This window comes from Protopterus annectens, chromosome 10.part0, assembly GCF_019279795.1.
Source record: "Protopterus annectens isolate FY-2018-M chromosome 10.part0, PAN1.0, whole genome shotgun sequence".
In the NCBI taxonomy this organism is placed as follows: Eukaryota; Metazoa; Chordata; order Ceratodontiformes; family Protopteridae; genus Protopterus; species Protopterus annectens.
The window spans coordinates 885706076-885729892 of NC_056744.1; positions in this window are offsets into that span (position 1 = coordinate 885706076).

Below are 23817 nucleotides of genomic sequence, written 5' to 3' on the forward strand. Positions count from 1 at the left end.
CACACACACACACACACACACACACACACACACACAACACACACACACACACACACACACACACACACACACACACACACACACACACACATATGGCAATGGCATAGGATCATAGGAAGTTACTAGGATAATGGCCCTTCGGCCCTTACAAGGCTAGCCAATTTCTACTCATTTCAAAGATCAATACCTATTATTCCTGTCCAGGAGGGATACAGGTAGAACCCCTGGGGTGAATTTACAGTTACCCATCCAATGGTCCAGATTGGATTTGAAGAAGGCCAATGAAGTGCAATGTTTGACATGAAGTGGGAGTCTGTTCCAAAGGTGTGGTAACCACTGGGAGACAAATCTTTCCCTCCAGTAGGTTCTATTAATGTCACATACCAGGTTAAGGTCTTTAGCATGAGTAATCCTTGTACCATTTGACTTACAGAGATGCAGCATTTCCAATAAAGCAGGGTCAGAGATTGCCTTGTATACAAGACAGAGATTGCCTCTGAGTAGTCTGTATGAAACAGAATAAAGTGACAGTGATTTCAAATGATCCACATAGGAGAGATGCTGAAGACCTTGAATTTTCCCTGTGAGGAACCTTTGTGGTCTATCCAATTGCTGCAGGTACTTGGAAAAGTACATACCAAAAGATGCATTGTACTCAGTTATTGGCTTGATGACGGAAGAATACAGAGAGATTATATGCCCTTTGCTGCGGTAGCGTTGTCGCCTCACAGTAAGACGCTGTCCGGTTCGACTCTCAGTTAGAGTGTCTTCTGCGTAGAGACATGCGTGAATGGGCGTGCCTTCGTTGAAGGTTGTGCATCAGGGCTGGCAACTCCATACATAAAAATCAACTGCCAATCATTAGTGGACCGGAGTTCCACTGTGGCGACCCCTAACTGGGAAAAGCCGAAAGTAACAACAAAAACTTATGAGATGAGCAATATAGAATGTCCTTATTACCAATGTGGAGACATGGTGGTCAAAGGTAAGGTTGCTGTTAACCTGTGTGCCCAGGTTTCTCACCACTGGGTGTGCACTTAAATTGTTGCTATTGATGTGGTAGTTAGCAGGAACTTCGCCCTTTCTGAAACAGATGATAATACATTTTTTTGCATGGAGTTTAAGGTCATGACTTTGGCACCAATCATTTGTTTGTGTAAGACCTTCTTGTAGGATGTTGACATCATTTGGAGATTCTATGACTGCTCACAGTTTGCAGTCATCAGCAAACCTGGTCAGCCACAGAGCTTTAGTTTTTGCTTGTACTTCAGAGAAATAGATTCCAAACAGTAGTGGTCCCAGGACTGATCCCTCTAGAACACCACTGGCTACAGGTCTACTGTTGGAGGCAGATTCCACTATTTTTACTATATAGGTTCTATCAGTAAGCCAGTTAGTGACCCATCTAAAGATATAAGAATTGATAGTTAGCTGGGTGAGTCTGTCAATGATGCCTGAGTGGGGGATAGTGTTAAACACCTTGGCTAAGTCTAGGTAGACTGTATCCACAGATTTCCCCTCGTTCAGGGTCTTGGTGAAAGTCTCAAAGAAGCCCACCAGGTTTAACAGGCATGATCTCCCTTTGACAAATCCAAACTGTTTAGGGTCAAGTCTTTGGAGATTACCTATATCTTTGATGATAAGGTCCATGATGATTCGCACCATGGCCTTGCAGATAAGGCTAGTCAGGCTAATAGGTCTATAGTTCCTGGGGTCAGTGGAAGAACCACCTTTGTGTAAGGGAATAACAGTGGCTATTTTCCATTCAGCTGGGATGAAGCCCATGCTGCTATATATATATATATATATATATATATATATATATATATATATATATATATATCTATATGTATATATATATATATATATATATATATATATATATATATATATATATATATATATACACACACACACACACACACACACACACACATATATATATGTGTGTGTATATATATATATATATATATATATATATATATATATATATATATATATATATATATATATATATATATATATATATATATATATATATATATATATATATATAGACACACACCCCAACACCAATAGGTGCACAACCAAACAGGTGCACAAAATTAGAAACAAAAGTCACAAATAAATAAATCCAGCACTCACAATTTTTGCCATTTTCCTGATATAAACAGGCCCCTTAGAATGGTTGTTGTTGTTGTGTCTTTCGGCTTTTCCCGGTTAGGGGTCGCCACAGTGGAACTCCGGTCCGCTAATGATTGGCAGAAGATTTTTACGTGCTGAGTTGCCAGCCCTGACGCACAACCTTCAACAAAGGTATGCCCATTCATGCATGTCTCCACACAGAAGACGCTCTAGCTGAGAATTGAACAGGACAACGTCTTATTGTGAGGCGACAACGCTACCGCAGCACCACCACCGAATAAAGAATGAGTGATGCTCAGATAATCGCAAATAGTGGCTTTTATTCCATAACAAACTCAGCAAGCTGTAACAAATACTGCAGGCCTGATAGTCTGGCTGTAACCAACTCTGCAATAGTCCAAGATGATAGTCTATCTGTAACAAACTCTGAAACTGCGCAGGCTGTAACAAATTCAGCAGGCCTAGCAGTCTGACTGTAACAAGCTCGACAATAATCCAAAATTCTGGCACTAACAAACTCTGCAATCCAAAGTGTTAGTCTGGCTATAACAAACTTTGCAAACTGGTTTGGCCCACTGGCATCATCAGTGCAGAAGCTGGGTAAATGCAAACACATGACTTAAATATATTAGCATTTAAAGGTACAGTGTTCCAAAAAACATAACTTAATTCAATACACATTTTGAACCCACAGATAAATAATAAATAAAGAACAAATAAAAAGTAAATAATAAACAACAAAAATATTCACCAATATTCATTTAACCCAGGTTTAAAGATAGCCCCTAGGTCAACTATCCACATTTTCTTTTTTTTATCAAGAATCTTACGTTTAGAAGAAAGCGACAGCTGTAACCCAGTAACCAAATCAATCCCCACAAAAACATAATGTGCAGAAGGGTGTTCACCCTTATGTTTATAAAGAGCAGTCCTGGGACATTGACACTGAATGTCACTTAGGTGATGGGCAATCCGTTGTTTAAAAGGTCTGGATGTTTGCCCCACATAGAAAGCCCCACACTGGCAGATGGCCATGTACACCACCCAGTCCGTATTATAAGTGATCAAGTGCCTTATCTGATACACCTTTGAGGTACTGATAGAAGTAAATAACTTGTTTTTAAAAATAACTTCACAATGTACACAATGTCCACAATATGTACATCCTATTGGCATCCCTTCACACCATTAAGGTGTCTGATGCCTTTTCTGAACCAGGAGAGATATTCCCCTAGATTCTTACCCCTACAAAAACCAAAAGAACATCAATCAAAAAAATGGATCATTTTTAAGTACAAGCCAATACTTACTGATTGTATCACAAATCTTAAAAGAATTATTGCCATACGTGGTAACCAGTCTAAGAGACATATGGTTATCACTCTCACGTCCCACATACGTGGTAGACTGTAATAACTCACCTTTGTTTACGTGTTGTGCATCATATCCAGCCTGTTTAACAAGGGTATAATCATAACCCCTAGAAACAAACCTAGCTTCCATGTTATCAGCTTCTTGTTTAAAATCATCCAAGCTACTATACATTTTCCTTAGCTTGCAAAATTGTGCCTTGGGTATATTCTTGACTTTATGGGCTGGATGAAAACTGTGAGCCTCAAGTAATGAATTCTTAGTGAATGGCTTTTGAATAAATTAATAACCACTGTGCCATCAACCAACTTGGTAATTTGAACATCAAGAAAATCAATATTAGACATTTCAGTTTTGCCAGGAAACTTAATTTCAAACCTATTATAAAATATGCCACAAATACCTGCCACTTCTCGGTTGTTCCTGACCAAATGTACCAGCAATCATCTAAGTATTTATATCACATCACTAAGTATCTTTTAAATAGATTATTATCATCATAAATCAATTGTGACTCCATATAGCCCATAAATAAATCAGCATAAATGGGGTAAAGTAGCCCCCATCACAGTGCCCTTAATCTGGAGGTAGTACTCATTCTTAAACCAGAAGGCATTATGTTCAAGGACAATACCCAAATGTTTCAATAAGAAATAAATGTGTTCATCAGTATATAAACCTTCAAGACACAACCAGTATCTGATGGTCATAATCCCACCCTTGTGTGGGATACTGGTGTAAATAAACTGGACATCCAGGGTGCACATATAAGAACTGTTGAAAATCTGAAGATCACCCATGAGCTGCAAAAACTCTGTGGTGTCCTTAATATGGGTCTTCACCACATTCAAAAGTTAAAATTGATCTTCCAGATACACAGAAAGTGGCCCCATTAAAGAACCATGGCTAGAGACAATTGGTCGGCCAGGTGGACTAGTCAAAGCCTTGTGTATCTTAGGCAGAACATAAAAAGAATGTGGTCAAGGGTCATCTTTTATAAGCTATTGTAATAAAGCATCAGAAATCAAACCTTCCTCTTTAGCACAAAACAAAAAAGGTTGATGTATTTTTAAATTCAGCCATCGGATCTATGCTTAATTTACAATATGAAGTACAATCAGCAAGTTGTCTATAAGCTTCACTGTCATAATCTCAAGAGTCCCACAAAACAATGGCACCTCCCTTATCGGCAGAAATCACAACAGTATTATCATTTTTAGATAAACCATCAAGTGCCAATCTTTCACCCTTGGTAAGGTTTTGACCAAAATTCTTAAAAATCACATTTTAATTGGCAAGCAAATCATGTATAACCTGCTGTTCAAACAGCTTAACAGCCGGATGGTAGTAGGTTTCTTTATAGTTGTCCAGCAACTTTCTCATTGTTTCACGCTGACCATTGACTACACTATGATTTCTGTCAGAGAAAGTGTGGAGCCTGTAAGGAGTGCAGGTGCATATCCAAGACTACCTATGTGATCACTGGGAATTACAATAAGGTCTTTTCTATATCAGGTAATTTTGATTGTAACACCAAGGGAGTGATATACATGACATTTTGTTTAATGTGTACCTCCTTCAACATAGGAAAGACAGTAAACTCTCTTAAAAAAAGAATATACCAACATACCTATGCTATAAGGAGAAAGGATAGCACTAATGTACTTTACAAACATTTAATTTGATTGCATTGAGTTTAAGAAATTTGTATTTTGTATCCTGGAAAAAGAAGCAGTGAATGACAGAGGAGGAAACTGATCTTTGTTTTTGGAATACAGGGAGAGATACTGGCAAGTTTTACTAAATACCATACAACCCCTTGGAATAAACGATAGAATATCAATTAGTAGTTTGTTAGCTTTAAAAGTGGACAGAATTTAAAACCTGTATGTATTTAATTTTTCAACAACAATTAAATAATATTTTAATATGCTAAGTATTAGATGTACATTTCACCAGTTCATTGTATGTTTTTTATCTTTAGACCAAAGATGTAATAAAATTTATATATATATATATATATATATATATATATATATATATATATATATAAAATATATATATATATATATATATATATATATATATATATATATATATATATATATACACACACACACATACACACACACACACACACACACACACACACACACACACATAAAAAAAAAAATATATATATATATATATATATATATATATATATATATAGGTTTACCATCAGAAGGTCGAACTGGACCCCATTGAATGATGGGATCATCGACCCACATCTGCGAAAGCGACAATGTCAAATTCCGACATTGTCAAAATACAACTTGATGTAAACCTCGGAATGGGCTTTAACATGGGTCGCGATGGGGGTGAGATTCATACTTCGACAATGTCGGGGTCGACATTTTGTCATCGTTCGGCCTCTGGACTTTGACTGAAGTGGGTTCGACTGAACCCACTTCGATCTTCTGATTGTAAACATATATATATATATATATATATATATATATATATATATAAACCATTTTTGTATGGGTTTTATACTTCAATGTGATTTTAAAACATTAAGGAGATGCTGGTAGTTTTGTACAGAAGACAGAGGTAGTCACTTTAAGAAAATGACTGTTTTAATTGATGAATAGCTTTTATTGGTTCTTTATTGTTTTAAAAAGTGTGACTGTGATATTGTACATTATCTGATGAAGTTCCATTGTAATAGATTAAAGGAATGGAAGCACTAATCCTCACTATTGTGTTCACAGTGTACATCTTACAGTAGGAACCAGGTCTTGGTGTTTATAATTGATATTAAGATCATGGCTATTGACCACTCTTCCAATGAGCCAGCTAACAATGAATTATAAAAACTGATGTCTAAACAATTTTGTTTCAGAAAGGAAGATGCCAGCACTCATACCAGGGGTGTGAAGATCCTCTTAAGTAGTAAATTAAATAAGGAAGCAGACATAAGATTTTTTGAATGAACAAATGAAAACTCTTTACTTTAAAAAAAATGTCTGTTTTGCATAAAAGACAGTACTGTATTTGCAAAGGGTAAAGAAACTAAAATGTTTCTTATGGGGAGACTGATTGCAAGAAACCCCCTAACTTTATGTGCTGTTGCCATTTCCCATAACGTATTGTAGATAAATGAAACATAAAAACTAAATCTGATTATATATATAAAAAGGTCTATATTATAATCTCGAAGGTTTAAAACTTCGAATCACTAAAGATCGAACTTTAGTGATCGAAGTCTTAAACCATCAAAACAAACAAAAAAAAAACTAAATTAAAAAAAAAACTAAATAGTGTGTAGGCAGGAGGCAAGCCCCCCTGCACCCCCACCCCCCTACTTAAATATACCAACTCTGACAAACGCACTACATTGAAGTAAATGGAAATCTCACCCTATGGAGATTTTCCATTTAAACTTTTGATGTAGTGCGTTTTCACTATTCTCGTGTCGACAATATTGTATTCGATATTGTCAGACTTCAAGATTATAATATAGACCCATCCAAAACCCCCTTTTTTAATGTTCTGTGCAAGTTCTGCATGTTAGAATTTTCCAAATCCAGGTAACAGTCCCAGAAAAAAATAAAGTCAAGGACAACACATGCACTGGTTCAATACAACCCGCAGATATAAGATAAATTTCAAACACAAATAGGAGTTATTTTTAATTTTAAAACAAGCTGTTAGAATGCATAAACATTCTAGCAACTATACAGTGAACATAGCAAGAATAAACAATTCCATGTTACAGTACACAATTCCATATTTTTAAAAGAGAACAGTTAAATTGTACATTTAATGATATACACAGCTATTTGCATTTTAATTTCAAGAAAATGTATATCACCTGACACATATTATTATAGAAATTGTTGATGAAAGTAGCTCAGGAAACAGTGCAGGATATACTGAAATAGTTCTGTGGTGTTATATGTGGTTGTAATCAGCTTTAAGCCATGTCTTACACTATGCATACATACTGGCTTGCAATCACTTTTCTGAAGATGCCTGTTGTATTGGATCTTTTATCTGCATGACTATTATCTGGAGACATTGTTTTGACCAATCAGAAGAACATCCCAGGGATGACAGTGTGACTTCTGGAGGAGGTTCAAATATTTTTAGAAGAGAGTTGTGATTACAAATTGAAATGCTTCTTCATCACCTGTGGAAGAAGATAGTATATAGAAAGAAAGATCTATAGATACATAGATAGATAGATAGATAGATAGATAGATATTGTATATAATAAAACTGAGACAAGCTTTAAGCTGAATGTACAGGGTATAGACTTCATGTGAATTTCTGAGGCAGGAACTGAGATAAAAGAAAAGAAAGAGGGTGGATTGGGGGTAGACCCTCTTGGGTAATATTTAGTTGTTAGCTCAGTCAGAACAAACTAAATTATTCTTAAAAAGATTAGCGTGTGGTACTTTCCTTACAAAACCAAATTATGTGCTACCCCATCCTTAAATTAGAAAAGCTGCAACTTTCTCCTTTACAACTAGCATCATCGAGTTTATTACATGAAAACATACTATATTTGGCAGTAATTAATTCAGTCAAATGGTGATGGAGAGAAGTGCAATGCACCATGCCTACCTTTGTTTAATCACTAAAGCAGTATCAGTGCTAACACTGGATTTAAACTTCCAATCTGCTTATTTGTTCTGGGTCAGTATTAATGGAGTAGAAGCATTATTTACCTATTTCCTTTTTAATGGAGAAACAAGATGCAGTAATGGTGAAAAGTGGACTTGCACCATGAAATGCAAGATATAACATAAATAAAAAAATAAAAATGTAATTTGTTGGCAATTACATGCCATACAGCAAAACCAGCAAATTGCAATACATGCACACATAATGCTGCACATAAGCTATAAATGATGAACAAGAAAAAAACACCAAAATGAGTGTATTGTCTAACAGTATAAAACATAGTAACACATTGTACTTATATACACTTTGCAAATTGCTATCATAGAACATATTCATGATAGGTAAAAGAAAATGTAGTGACATTATGACACCATATGTCTCAGCATTGTTTTACTTATTTTTGTTAAACGTGTAAGTGAACTGGCTTACAACTCTTTTCAGACACAGCCATGTGGGTAAGTATATTAACTATGCTGTCAGGCAGTTTAGAGTGACTAATTCAACTAGTACATCTCTGTGAAGGGTCAGGAAAATTTAATATATGTCAGTATGGAGAGAAAATGAAAACCATGCAGGCAATAACTAGTAGTCATGTTTGAACTCCAGACAATGAAAGTGAGCCATCATGGTGCTAATATGGTTCTAGTCTTGATTAGTATAGCTTTCATTAGTATAAGTAGGAGAAAGAAAGACAGGAGATATATTACCAAATGACCAAAAAGTGGTAGTGTAGTCTAGGACAGGGAAATCAGTCAGTGAGCCCGGGAGAAGCTAACATTTTACAGGGATGGATAATATATAACTAGGATTTAATGTAAAAAGTTATAACCATGCTGGTGATGTGAGGTGCCTGTCTATTATGAGTGTGAATCAGGTTAGATTAGTGGACTTAGTTCTGCCATGGTTACTGAACAAAAATCAAAATGGCAGTGGATGGTAACAAAATGGGACTTGAGACAAATAGTAATTCTGAAGTAGAGATCCATGCAAAGGATCATAAAAAGAGAAGAGAAGAGTACATACCAAGTGAGACATAATAGTAAAACAGCATTAGATGTTTTGTGTTATCATTAGGTACTTAGATAGAGCTTTCTATTTAGACCAGAAGGAATGTAAAGTCTTTCAGCTGCAGTTTTCACAGCTGGCTTCTAACCTCAGGGATGGACAGCCATGCCACTAACGTTAGGATTGATCCAGTATTATTAAAGATTTATAAGAAATAAGTGTTATGGTATGACAATCGCAATGTTTACAGTACTAAAACCTGTGAGGCAGAACATTTAATTATGCAGTTCTTAGATGATAAATATACACTAAAAATAAGTATTTAATTAGTAAACACTGAAAATAAGTATTTCCTTTTGACAGATACATGATCAGTCTGGAGGACTGCCAGTATGACTTTCTGTGTCCTCCCTGAAGCAGTCTTTCTGACATGCATACTTCTAACTTATCCAGAGAAAGTATGTCATCTACCCTAGTCACAGCCTCTAGTTGTATCCATGCAGGTCTGCCTGCTGCCTGACCCAGGAATGCTATCACTTAGTCATATTGCATCACAAACTTATTTATATATGCCGCTTCGTTCACTGGTGCCCAGCAGACACTGAAATTTTAGCTCACTGGAAATTAGAAATAGCTCTTTACTTTTGTAAACTATTCTAAACTTTTAACCTTTACCTGCATAAATATAACCTCCATATCTGAATTATGACTTTTCAGTAGTTACTATAGCAGGGTGTGCTATAATGAATATTTTTGCACTAGTGTTATTTCTATTACATTTATGAAGCTATTGTTCAGTAATGGGTTTATATTATTAGTTCTAACGCAGAATTGTCCGAACACCGAAACTTCGAACTGGGAAGTACGAAATCTCAAAATAGCAAAGCCCATACCTCTCAACCTGGAAACATCAAAAATCTGGACAAGGCCCATGAAAAATAGGTACAAATCTGTATGCTGATTAACATCTAATTTGCATACATAATTATGTAACCCCACCCACTCCAATGGAATTGTGGGATACCAACTTTCGAACGCAAATTGAAGAACAGACAACCAAAACATGGCACCAGACCAGAGTCCCCCTGCAGCCATTCCAGTGTCCTGTTACCTGGCTATTTTGCCCCATTTACCATAAACACTAATGTATGCATACTGCTTTACTTCAACAATGATTTGAATTTTATTTTTACATTTACAGCACAACAATGCAGAAACACTAAAAGACATCATCTGGTAAGCAAAATAATACTGCCTCACAATGAAAATAGGCTTGACATTAAACTTTGCCCTTGAAACTCACATTCATTGAAACAGCATTGAAATCCATCTGGCCAGTGGTGGATAAAGATTACCTTTGGGCTGTTTTCAAATCATTGGCCCCTTGCACACAAAACAAGATAAAATACATGTGTTCTTTTCTTTATACACCTTCCTGACTTTATTAAATTATATTCTTTGTATAATACAACACACATTTTAGAGTGCATTTTAAATTTGTTTGAACATTTTACCAGTAATCTGTACTGTAGGCAATGAAACAAAACACATGAACCAATAATGACAAAACTGCCCAATTCAGAACTTTTCCATCGTAAAAGTCTGCTTCCACACCCACACTATAAATAGAATGACAGTAGTGTAAGCCATAGGCATCTTGCACAGCGTTTCACACTTATTTTCAATTTCATTTTTTTGGGGGGGGGAGGGGGGACAAAAGGTCAAAAACCAGGGACACATTTTAAACATTACTTGTATAATTTTGTAAAGTTGCTAGAATAAAATGTTGTGCTACCATCATGCATTTCACTGGCAGGTTTTGAACCCAGGACTTTATGCACTACATTCAGAACATACCACTATCCCACATCAGCAGCTGCCTGAAAAATAGGAAGACTGAAACTTAATAGCTACCATTTAGTGAATTAATTTCTCACTTCTCAACATAGCTCTTAACCTCAACACAAAAAACATGGACAAACAACAAAGCCAATAATGGGGGAATACAAATTCAGTTCTCACTTCTCACTAACCATACCTCTGAACTGTTAGCACAAAAACAATAATAGGGGAATATAAATTGTTTCATAGGGTATCGATTAAAGTTCAGCAGCACATTTTCTAAATCCTACTAATGCCTTCTAGTGTTTCTATAAGATCAGTCTAGTGATGCCTCTAGCTGTAAACTTTCATGCATTTATGTTTTCTTTAATATCTGCAGAACCATCCTAAATACAGACTATTGAAATGCATTACTTTAAAGCTTTCTTGACAGGTAACCAAACTCCCACTAATACTTGACCATGTCTGAAATATCTAAACAGATATTAAGTGATGTTAATATTCATAAGTGACATACTTTTTTCATACTTCTCTAAGTATTTCAATAACCAAGTAACATGAACTTGTACGAAACTGCCAGGCCTCATATGAAACCTAAAAACAGGATGAACAAAAATGCTGGTTACAGTTTCTACATAACTTGAACATTTACTGATGTATTTAAGTTGTTCATAAAAATTACAAACATTAACACTAATTTGTTTATTGTATTCAAGCATTTGAGTGTAATTGAATAATACCATTATGGCAACAAGTTTGCCCAGAACTGTTCTGCCATTTATACTTTTATAGTTAATAAGTATGCTTCTATAAATAAGAACACTTGCATTTATCCTGGGTTTATAATTTGAATCATCAAAGACTTAGTAATCAGTGATGGAAAGTTAGAAGGTAATTTCTAGAGCTCGTTTGGAAGCAATGAGTTCACCACTGCATCTGTCAACACCCAGTCAGTCATCCCTGATAGAATGTATGCACTTTTGACACATTCTTTCATGTGGAGTTAAAGCCTCTCATCCTTCTGCCCCACACACACACACACACACACACACACACACACACACACACACACACACACACACACACACACACACACCTCTCTTACCCTGAGTAGTGCTCGGCCTCTTCTGTTCCATCCTCACTCACTGTATCTCCCAGCCCCTTCAGGGCTTGCTTTCACTGTATCCCCCAGCCGCCCTTAATCCCGGTCCATTCAGGAGTCTCTGACTGTATCCCCGCCTCTTCTGTTCCCCATTCCGCATTCCGGCCCCTTCAGGGCTCGCTAAGTCGCTGACTGCTCCGTTTTCGCTGTATCCCCCAGCCGCCATTAATCCCGGCCCCTTCAGGGCTCGCTGAGTTGCTGACTGCCTCTTCTGTTCCCCATTCCCGCTGTTAACTTAACGCCAGCCAGAAATGATGATGCGAGCTCCTTGAGCTCAATTCCAACTGGCTGGTAGCCTGACGGTGCTGACATCATCACGCACGTGATGACGTCAGCTCCGACAGCACTAAAATTTAAAGAAAAGAAAAATTGGAAATGAAGGGGTGCCACTCAGGAATCGTGGCACCCCTTCATTTGGACCACAAAACTCTGTAAAAACCGAGTAATTCAGAACGGTTGGGAGGTCTGGCAAAGCCGCAGAACACCAAATTTATTCGCAGGGAAAAAAGTTGGTGGGTCATTTTTGCGGCTTTGCTATTTCCTCCACTGTGGTGTGATCTCAGAGTTGGTATATTTAAGTAGGGGGTTGTGGGGGGCACAGCCTCCATGTTGGGGGGTGTGGGGGGCAAAGCCCCTCACATTAGGAAGAGTTTGAAGTGTTTTTGTTGTTTTTTCATTTTGTAGCGGAACAGCGATTTTTTTCCCTGGGAAAAAAAATTGCTGTTCTGAGTCTTCGAGGTTCTTGCATTTCGAACTTCCAGGTTCGATATTTACATAGTCGAACTTATGACAGTTCGACTATGTGATATAGACCCTTCGGTAACACTGGCCTATGTGTCGACCTCTGTATTTTCTATTTTTGCTGTATGGAATGGTGATGCTGGATTTTCTTTCCTTGCCTGGCTTTTCAATATATCTTCCTTTGTACAATTTTAATTTTGTGCAGTCAAACTTGTGGGCAATGAATAGCTTCTGCACTTATTTACTGTCTGCATGTTTATGCATTGCTTAATATAGGAAGGCCAAGATTTTCAGTGATCCAGCTGAAGTTGTTAAATTGGTAGTCAAGTCAAAGATAGACTTCTCTGAAGAAGAAACATACAATTAATATGTTATATATGCTTACAATCTGTGGTAACCGAATAATAAAGCAAATAGAATGGTGACCAAGAGGATGTATTCAAAGCATATTATTGCAAGTTGTACCTCATGACATGCAACTTCGTGTAGCTAGCTCCCTAGCATTTAAATATATATATATATATATATATATATATATATATATATATATATATATATATATATAGATATACACACACACACACACACACACACACACACACACACACACACATCTATAGAGCTGCAATATACTATGTATAAATTATTGACACTTTATTACTTTCACTTTATATTGAAACTTCTGCTTGTTGGCTGCGGGAGACTTTGAATGTAAGATCACTGACTTTTATTGTGGTGTGTGAGTTGTATATTCATGCACATAAGTAGGTTTTGTTTTAATGCTGAAACTTTTGGACATTCTAAAGGTTTTGGCAATGGAGTGGCAGAGTGTGTGTGTATGATTGTTTGTGGGTTAGAGTTAGAGCAAGAGTTAGGTAAAGCGATCATTTTTGTATTGTCTGCCCAGTGGTTTGTGTGCTATGCAAGTGTGTGTGTGTGTGTGTGTGTGTGTGTGTGTGTGTGTGTGTGTGTGTGTGTGTGTGTGTGTGTGTGTGTGTGTGTGTGTGTGTGTGTGTGTGTGTGTGTGTGTGTGTGTGTGTGTGTGCGTGTGTGTGTGTATGTGTGTTTGTGTGTGACTGTCATGTAGTGTTAGTGTTAGGACAAGGGTTTTCAGTAAGGGATTGTGTAGGGTTGGACTTATGAGCAGTGACATAGTTAGAGTTAGGATCAGCACACATGAATAACGTGGTATAGGGGCAAATCAGTTTTCTGAGAGGCAGTAGCATAGCTAGGGTGGAGTGAATGGGCAACTTCCACAGCAGCAATGTGTTAGGGGACACGATCATCCAATCCCAATCACTCTTTAATGCATACTGGCTTTTAAAAGCTAGAATTGCATTTGCCGTCAAATCTGAGTGCTGTAGCATTTCGGGTGTTGTCAGCAAATCATACAGAACACCACAGAGCTGTTCATAGCAGTGTAGAAGTAGGACACTCCATGTTTTATGCACCCATGGATACAGAAGGATAATCACCTGACACATGCACCTTAGTCAGCAACAATAATTGATGTGCTACAGCTTACAGATGAATAAGACAGCTGAAAGGAGAGCTGTGCATTGTGGCATTTGTTGTGCTCACAAAAAAATCAGCAATGGCTACATTGCCACAAATGTGCATACTGTCTCTGTTAGTTATGGTGAGCCCTGAGATGCATTTGTTACTAGGCACAGATAATAATACCAGACATTCATAATGGTGCACTACATTCATGTACTGTATATCACCATGTATGGCACACATCTGTGTACCTACTGGATCCTCAGTGTGTATCTCATGTGTTGTGTTCCTTGTGTGTTGTACACATGATGACGTTATGTGACAATACTGCTGTATTTTGTGTTGTTACCCTGTCTAATGCCCAACAAACATAGCGGACACACTTGTTGATCTATGCTACAGTACTGCTTGATCATCAGGATTTCAGATGGTACATTGTATTAGTGGTTATGCAGACGTGTGTATTCATGACAATCATATGGATTCTACATACTGTGGACTATTTGACGTCTATCATATATTAGGTTAATACAAACTGACTAGTTACTGTTCGCATACTATAACTTGAGTTTATTTTTGCCTTTGTGTGACATACTATGGCAAGGTTAAATCAAAGTGAAGATACAGAAAAGAGTCTAAAAGCCTGTCTACCAAGTATATTAAAATACATATTGCCAAAATAATTAACAGGTTTACTTTTAATTGTTGAAGTGCCGTTACTCTTACTTGTTTTTATATTGCTGGGGTAAAACATTCCTTAAGGTGACAAGACTCAGAAAACCATTAAATTATTCTGGTTTTTTTTATGAAGGGTCCTGATAAATCTGAGTTCAACAGATTGTCTGTTTCTATTTAAGCATAAAGGAATCAAGTGAGAAGTCATTGTTATTAATACTTATAAAGCATCCCAAACTCTCATGAAACTCAATGAAATGAGGACATGTTTGCATAACCTGTTTTTATAACTCAGTCTGGTTATGTTCTGTACCTTTCGTGTTGTTATCCTCTGTACTTTTTTCAATATTCAGTTTAAATTTTCTTATGGACAGAGCTCACAAAAGAATTTTAGACATGAGTGTAGTTGTTACTAGAGTACAACGTAGCTCTAAAATGACCCTGGGGTCATTGACTTCAAGCTTATTGGCAGAGTAAAGGAGACAAAAGAAATTACAGAACTTGATGTCAGTAATGCTGTTGAATTGTGACTACAGAAATTATAACAAAAGTAATGAGGATGATGGAGGAAGAAAACATTAAATAGAAGAGAAAGCTGACGGACTATATTAATAATATGAAACAAATGAAGAATTAAAGCGGCTAAAAGAGAAAGAAAACTGTGCAGTAGAAGAGAAATTTGGAATTTGATAACAGTAATAAAAGAGGCAACAGAAAATTGCCAGAGACAGAGGAGTAATGGTAGGAAATGATGTGTGTAAAGCATTTAATAATATCAGTCATGATATATGTCGACTTTGAGTAAGTATAAGGTAGGGAATTCACTTGTAGGGGTACAGATATTTATGAGACTTTATACTGTAGACCAATGGTAACTGGGCATACCAGATGAAGAATAAAAATAGAAACATTCTAGCTTGGTTTAGTCTTTCTTGCAGTTTATAAAAACAAAAGGAGACCTCAGAAAATGCCGTCCCTTAAATCATGGGTTGTTTGCAGTATGTATTGACAATATGCTAAAGAAAATTAAACAGAAAAATGTTACATACAATTATATACAATTTATTAAAAGATATAAACAGGTAATTAGAGAAGCAGGATTACAAATCAATATGGAAAAATATGGTATGTGAATGTAAAGGAGATATAATAGGTTACAATGGGCCATATGAAGAAATTAAAGAGATTAGGAATGAAATTTGGTAGAGATGAAGAGATGCATAAATTGTGAGACTGGATTGTAAAAGTAATGGAAACAAACTGAGGATATATAGTTATGATTTCCTGTGTCATTTAAAAAGAAAGTGTGATTGATGAAACCATAGCTGAAAGGATGAATTTTATAGCTGATGTAAATATGTTGCTGAAAGAATATGAAACAACAATTATGTGTGTATGTATGTATTTATTTATTTATTTATCTGACATTTATTTATTATGAAAGTTTGACTGGGATAATATCCTATTTTCAACAGAGGCCTGGAGAAAAGCTTCAAATCTACATAACATATTCCACAGCAGAAGTCAATTCCTCATTGGTCAGATCCGACCACAAGCAAATCACCCTAGACATCCACATCCCACCCACACCCCCCATTAGGGAAACCACCGTAAAAAAATTCTCCAAAGCCAACTTCATGCTTCTTAAGACAGAAGTGGTAAACTTCACGATACCCATGCTGACGGACAATAGAGGTACAACTGCTGAATCCTATACAATTGCACTTTATAAGCACTTCCATGAGTGCTTGGATCATGCAATCCCTAACAGAACCAAGATGCTATCCTCCTAAAAAGAAAGCCAATATGGTGGTCCCCTGCTATAAACAAACTCTAAAACAGAAGAAAGAAACTGTTGCAAAAAAGAGTAAAATCCCATTATTGGAGGAACTCCGTGGTCAGCCTCAGTAAGAAGCTGAGATCCCTCATACAATCCACCAAAGCTAGTTATGAAAACAAAATTGCCACTGATTCTAAAGACAACCACAAAGCATTCTATAGCTATGTCAAGAATCTCAATGGCAACGCTCAGATATGCTCTGAGTTATAGCACAATGGCACTAAATATACAGAACCAACTGATATTGCCAACATTCTGGCAGATAGGTTCAGTGCTAACTTTACCCCTCTCTCAGCCCCTAAAGGGCCCATCTCTATACTGGAAGAATGCAAAGTTCCTGTAATTATGGCTGCACAGGTAAAAAAACACACTCTCCAAAGCCAAGAACACAGCATCCATGGGACCTGACAACATCCCAGGCTGCGTTCTACATGAACTACAGAATGAACTGGCACCCCACCTAAGTATCATGTTCAGTCATAGCCTCACCTCAGGCTTCATGGCCATTGAATGGCCCACAGTAACAGATATCCCACTCCACAAAGGGGGAGCCACCACAGACCCCAGAAACTACAGCCCCATTAGCCTGATGAGCCTGGTCTGCAAGGCTATGGAACGTATCATCATGGGACTTGTAAACAATGACATTGGTAATCTCCAAACTCTGGACCCTACCCAGTTCAGGTTTGTAAAAGGCAGATCATGTCTCTTAAACCTGATAGACTTCTTTGAAATGGTCACCAAAGCCGTAGATGAGGGTAAGGTGGTTCACACAGCCTATCTAGATCTCACCAAGGCTTTCAACACCACCACCCACTCTGGAATTATAGATAAACTCACTAAACTAGGTATAAATCCCTATGTCACAAGATGGGTTGCCAACTGGCTCACTGACAGAACCCACACTGTGAAAGTAGCAGACTCTAAATCCAACTTCAGACCAGTGACAAGTGGAGTACCACAGGGTTCAGTCCTAGGTCCTCTCCTATTTGGTATCTACTTCTTTGAAGTACAGGCTAACACAGAAGGTCTTTGGCTAACAAAGTTCGCAGATGACTGCAAACTAGGAGCCATAATCAAAACTCTTAATGATGCTGACACCCTACAAAAGGGCTTCACTGAGACAGATGCCTGGTGTCAAAGCCATGGCCGCAAGCTCAATGCCAAAAAGTACATTGTCATCCCTTTTGGTAAAAACTCTGTACCCATGAACTACCACATAGGCAGTAGTCTACTTAACATTGAAAGTGTGATAAGAGACCTTGGGACACAGGTGGACAGTAGTCTTTCCTTTGATAATCACATCGCAACAGTAGTCAGGAAATCCTTCTACATGGCACACCTCATCACAAAAGGTTTGTCATCCAGGAAAAAAAGAGGTCATTGTTCCCATCTACTCATCACTCATTAGACCCATTAGTATGTACCTCACAAGACATCTACAACAACTGGAAAGGCCACAGAAATACCTCACAAAGAGGATTACTGACCTCAAACAGATGCCTTATGGAGACCGTCTCAAAAAACTCCAGCTTTACTCTGTTGCATATCACCTACTCAGAGGCAATCTCTGCCTAACATATAAAGTTATGTCAAACCCAGAGCTGTTGGACATGCTCCACGTAAAGAAATCCCAATCCCTTCGAGCTACATGCTCAAGGGACCTAAACCTTGTCACTACAATAAACAGAACATGCTGGAGGGATAGATTCCTGTCCCACAGACTTCCCATACTCTGGGACAAACTACCTATCTATATCAAACAAAGCTCCTCATTAGAACTCTTCAAGAAAAGTCTTGATGATTGGATGGGAGATAGGAAATTCACCCCGGGGATCACTTCTGTGGCTCTGCTTGACAGGGGCACAGGAAAATAATTTTTTGGGTGGCAAAAGCCAGGGTACCATTTGGCTAGGCTTATATAGGCCCTAAGGCCAATAGCCTAGTACCTACCTATGAACCTATGAACATGGCTACAGTTAAATAAAGTTATTACAAAGCTTAATATAGATTACAAAGCCTAATATAGAAGAATGACATATTAACTAAGTAAAAAATCATCTTCAGTTCATACATTGTGAACCCATACATACATAATGCAAATATTTGGACAGGTATAGCAAACATTGTTAATAGATACAGGATTCACAAGCTGCAGCTGACAGGGATGACATTAAACATATCGAGTACACTCTTTGGAACAGAGATGACTAGACACTATAGCGTAGGTAAAAATATATTTGTTCTTTGTATAAGAAATAGATTTACTAATTCCTTCTCTCTGAACATAGTCAAAGTATGCTAGTGATCATAAGTGCATAGGTTCATAGGTAGGTACTAGGCTATCAGCCCTAGGGCCCATACAAGCCTAGCCATAAGGATTCCCTGGCTACTGCTTCTCACAAATATTTACTTTCCTGGACTCCTGTCTGGCAGGGCTACTGATGTGATCCCGGGGGCGAATTTCCTATTTCCCATCCAATCGTCAAGGTTCCTCTTGAAAAGGGTCATTGAGGGCTGACATGTATGGGCAGCCTATTCCAGAATATGGGGAGTCTCTGGGTCAGGAACCTATCCCTCCAGCATGTTCTATTTATCATGATGACAAGGTTAAGATTCCCTGGAGCATGTGGCTTGGAGGGATTGGGATTTCTTTAAGTGTAGCATGTCCAACAACTCTGGGTTTGACATGGCCTTGTATGTTAGGCAGAAATTGCCTCTGAGTAGGCGATATGCGACAGAGTATAGCTGAAGTTTCTTTAGACGGTCAGCATAAGGCATCTGCTTTAGGCCTGTGATTCTTTTTGTGAGGTATTTCTGCAGCCTTTCTAGTTGTTGCAGATGTCTTGTGAGGTACATACCAAACAGGGCATTGTATTCTATAATGGGTCTAATGAGGGATGAGTGCAGAGGGACAATGACCTCCCTTTTTCTGGATGAGAAGTCCTTAGTGATGAGGTGTGCCATGTAGAAGGATTTTCGAACTGTTGTGGCTATGTGGTTATCAAAGGTGAGACCACTGTCCACCTGTATCCCTAGGTCTCTTATCACACTTTTGATGTTTATTGTACTGCTACCTATGTGGTAGTTCACAGGTATGTGTTTTTTCCCAAAGGGGACATTTTTTGGAATTTAGCTTGAGCCCATGGCTCTGGCACCAGGCATCTGTTTCGGCAAGGCCCTTTTGTAGTATATCCACATCATTTGGGGATTCAATAATGGCTCCCAGCTTGCAGTCATCTGCAAACTTTGTAAGTCAGATTCCCTTAGTGTTGGCCTGTACTTCAGAGAAGTAGATGCCAAACAAGACTGGTCCCAGGACAGAACCCTGCAGTACACCACTTGTCACTTGTCTGGAGCTGAATTTGGAGTCGGCTACTTTTACAGTGTGTGTTCTGTCAGTAAGCCAGTTTGCAACCCATCAAGTGACGTAGGGATTAATGCCCAGCTCAGTAAGTTTATCTATGATTCCAGAGTGGGGAATAGTGTTGAAAGCCATGGCGAGGTTCAAGTAGGCTGTATGAACCACCTTACCCTCATCCATGGCTCTGGAGACTGAGTCGAAGAAGTCGATCAAGTTCAGGAGGCAAGATCATCCTTTCCTGAACCCAAACTGGGTGGGGTCCAGTGTTTGAAGGTTGCCAATGTCTTTGTTTATAAGATCCATGATAATACGTTCCATGGCCTTGCAGGTTCGTCAGACTGATAGGACGGTAGTTCCCGGGATCCAAAGTGGATCCCCCCTTGTGGAGTGGGATGACTATAGCTGTGCTCCAATCTGTGGGCACAAAGCCTGAGGTGAGGCTATGATTAAACATGACACATAGGTGAGGTGCCAGTTCATTTTGTAGTTCATGCAGTGCACAGCCCAGGATGTCGTCTGGTCCCTATGGATGCTGTATTGTTGGCTTTGGAGAATGCGTTTTTTACGTGAGTGGCTGTGATTACCGGAATTTAGCATTCTTTCAGTATTGAGATGGGCCCTTTAGAGGGTGAGGGGGGTGAAGTTGGCATTGACTCTCTCTGCCAGGATATTGGAAACATCCTTGGGATCAGTACATCTAGTGCCATTCTGCTGTAGCTCAAAGCAGATCTGAGTATTGCCATTTGGATTCTTGACATAGATATAGAATGCCTTGTGGTTGTCTTTGGAATCTTTGGCAATTTTGTTTTCGTAACTAGCTTTAGAAGATTTTATGAGGGATCTCAGCTTTCTACTGAGGCTGGTGAGGGAGTTTTTTGAATCTTGGGTTCTTCCTCTTTTCTGCAACAGTTTTGTCCTTCTGTTGTACAGCTTGTTTATGGCAGGGGACCACCAGATTGGCTCCATTTTTTTAGAGGACAGCGTCTTGGTTCTATTTGAGATAGCTCGGTCCATGCACGAATGAATGTGCTCGTACAGCACATTAGTGTAGGATTCATCTGGGATAGATTTAACCCCATGTAAAGATGCTTATTATGTAAAACAGAAGACAAAGGTGGACTGACTATGGTTCATCCAGGTGTTTGCTTATGAAAGATCAGTTCCTGTGTAGTTTACTGAAAATAACAGTATGTTGAAAGACAGAATGCATGAGAAATATGAAAAAAATTATGCAAACAGCTGATAAAGAACTTACATCACCACCTTTAGTCTTCCACTGTTTTTTTTTTCCTTACAACAGCTTCAGTGTATGAATGGTTGTCCAGTCCTTCTCCTTTTACCACATTAATTCATGGCTCCAGTCCCTATCTAAAACCTTTGTTTAGATTTCTCACATTTATGACGTATAGTATTAAGTTTAGTTTATGTCACATCCGTTTGGATTCTGGCCTGGAAAAATTAGATATAAGAAGTTGAATCAGTTTTATTTTTAATTCTCCCTGGCAGAAAAGAAGTGCAACCCATTTCTGGACAGAAAGTATAACTAATTTGACAAAATGATGCAATTGTCCATGAACCCTCCACCCTTAACTGAGCATTATTTTATTATACAAGCATTTGTTGTAGTAATTTTTTGTTAATTTTTATGAGACAGCTAGTCCTTAGAAGGATATCAGAAATGGACATTTGTTAATTGATAGTTATAATTTGGAGAACGACATCTGCAATGTATTTGCCCACGACCTGACACTGTGTATTTTTCCTCTCCACCCATGACTCTCTGCATTTCCATCATCTATCAGTATTGCTGTCACATGCCGTGGTTCAGCCAATGATAAATATACCACCAGGTTGTGTAGAGTAGCAAGCAAAGAACATTTTATTTGAAGACATTGCAAAAATCAGTAGTACAGAAATGTGGGCACATTATAAATGAACATTTCAAACAACATGAGTAGTGATAATTTATTTGTTTGTTTGTTTTTGTTGACCTGGAAAGTGTAGTGTGCTCTCTGAAATATCCTGACATCTGAGCCACACTTACAGGATGCTGAAGATTCTTTTCATTAGACAATGTGCTTGTGTGTATGCCTCATTACGTGCCTTGTAAGCAGCACATTGGTGGCAGAGTAAAAGCATCAGCCAGGACTGTAGTGAACAATGTAGTATCTATACACTGGAAATATGGTGCAGCCATATTTGTCATATGTACTCTGTGTTGCACATACATTAAGGATGAGTTTTCAGCTAGAATGTATTCACCATTTACATGTGCTACAAGGTGATTTCCTGCATGACTGCTTGATGGACATGGCTCATCTGTCACATGTGCCCATTATAGAAACTGTCTGTATGCTGTACACACACTCTGATAAAACCATCATTTGTATCATACACCATCTGGCAGTTCACTGAGTGACGGCCCTTTGGTATAATATTCACCATGTTTTGTATGCTTACTTGTACCTTGGTAGCCACATGTATGCAGTTATTAGTGCTAACATTCATAATATGGATGCTTTGGAGATACCTACAGTAACATACAGTGATGAATGGAATGTTCCTATAACCAAGATGCAAAGATTTGCCAACACTTTGAGTTCCAGTGGAACTGGGGGGAGGGGGTTGAGGTCGACACGGCACATATCACATATCTTATCCAGAGTGCCATTATACAGTCTTTATTGCTGCAGAATCTTTTCATCGTCCTTTAACCAAAGCTGATTTGGGGCAGATGTAACTCTTGCCCTGAGGGTATAACAGGCATGCAGTTCTACCATTTTCAATCTGGCAGTACTGCAGCCAGTACACTAATCCCATATTAAACACCAGTCCATTCATGTTGCCTCCACAATACCTTCTTTGCTTCACTTTTATGCATTCTCCATATTAATTATTTATTTTTGTTTAATGTTTTATAACACCTGTCAGCTAGGTAAAGGAATTATTTACACAGTCTTTGAGTATCACATATTTTATTTTTATTTTAGTTTGTTAACTGGGGTACAGTAATGAGCTAGATGGGCCATTTTCAGACACAGTCTAATTTTTTATTTTTATTTTATTTTATTTTACATTTGTTGACCGGGATAGCCTGATTGGATACATCTCCATTTTCAGCAAAGGCCCAGGGAGAAAAGCTCCATTACATACACATATACTGACAAAAATAATTACAAATAATTACATATAATGTCCAGTTAGTATTCAAAAGATTGGACAGCAGAAATTATATATACTCTCATGATTTAAAATTCTGAGTAATAGACTAATACTCTCATGATTTAAATTTCTAAGAAATAGATTAACAAGTTAGTACACCACTAATGTAACAAGGAAGAAGAAGTAAGGACATCCTGATAGAGAGGAGTTAGTCAGGATGGGAATACAATTTTGACTATACTGTAAAAGTCAGTAGTACAGATATGTGAAAACAATATAAATGAACATTGCAAACAATATAACTAATGATAATTTATTCTTTCTTTCTTTCTTTTTATT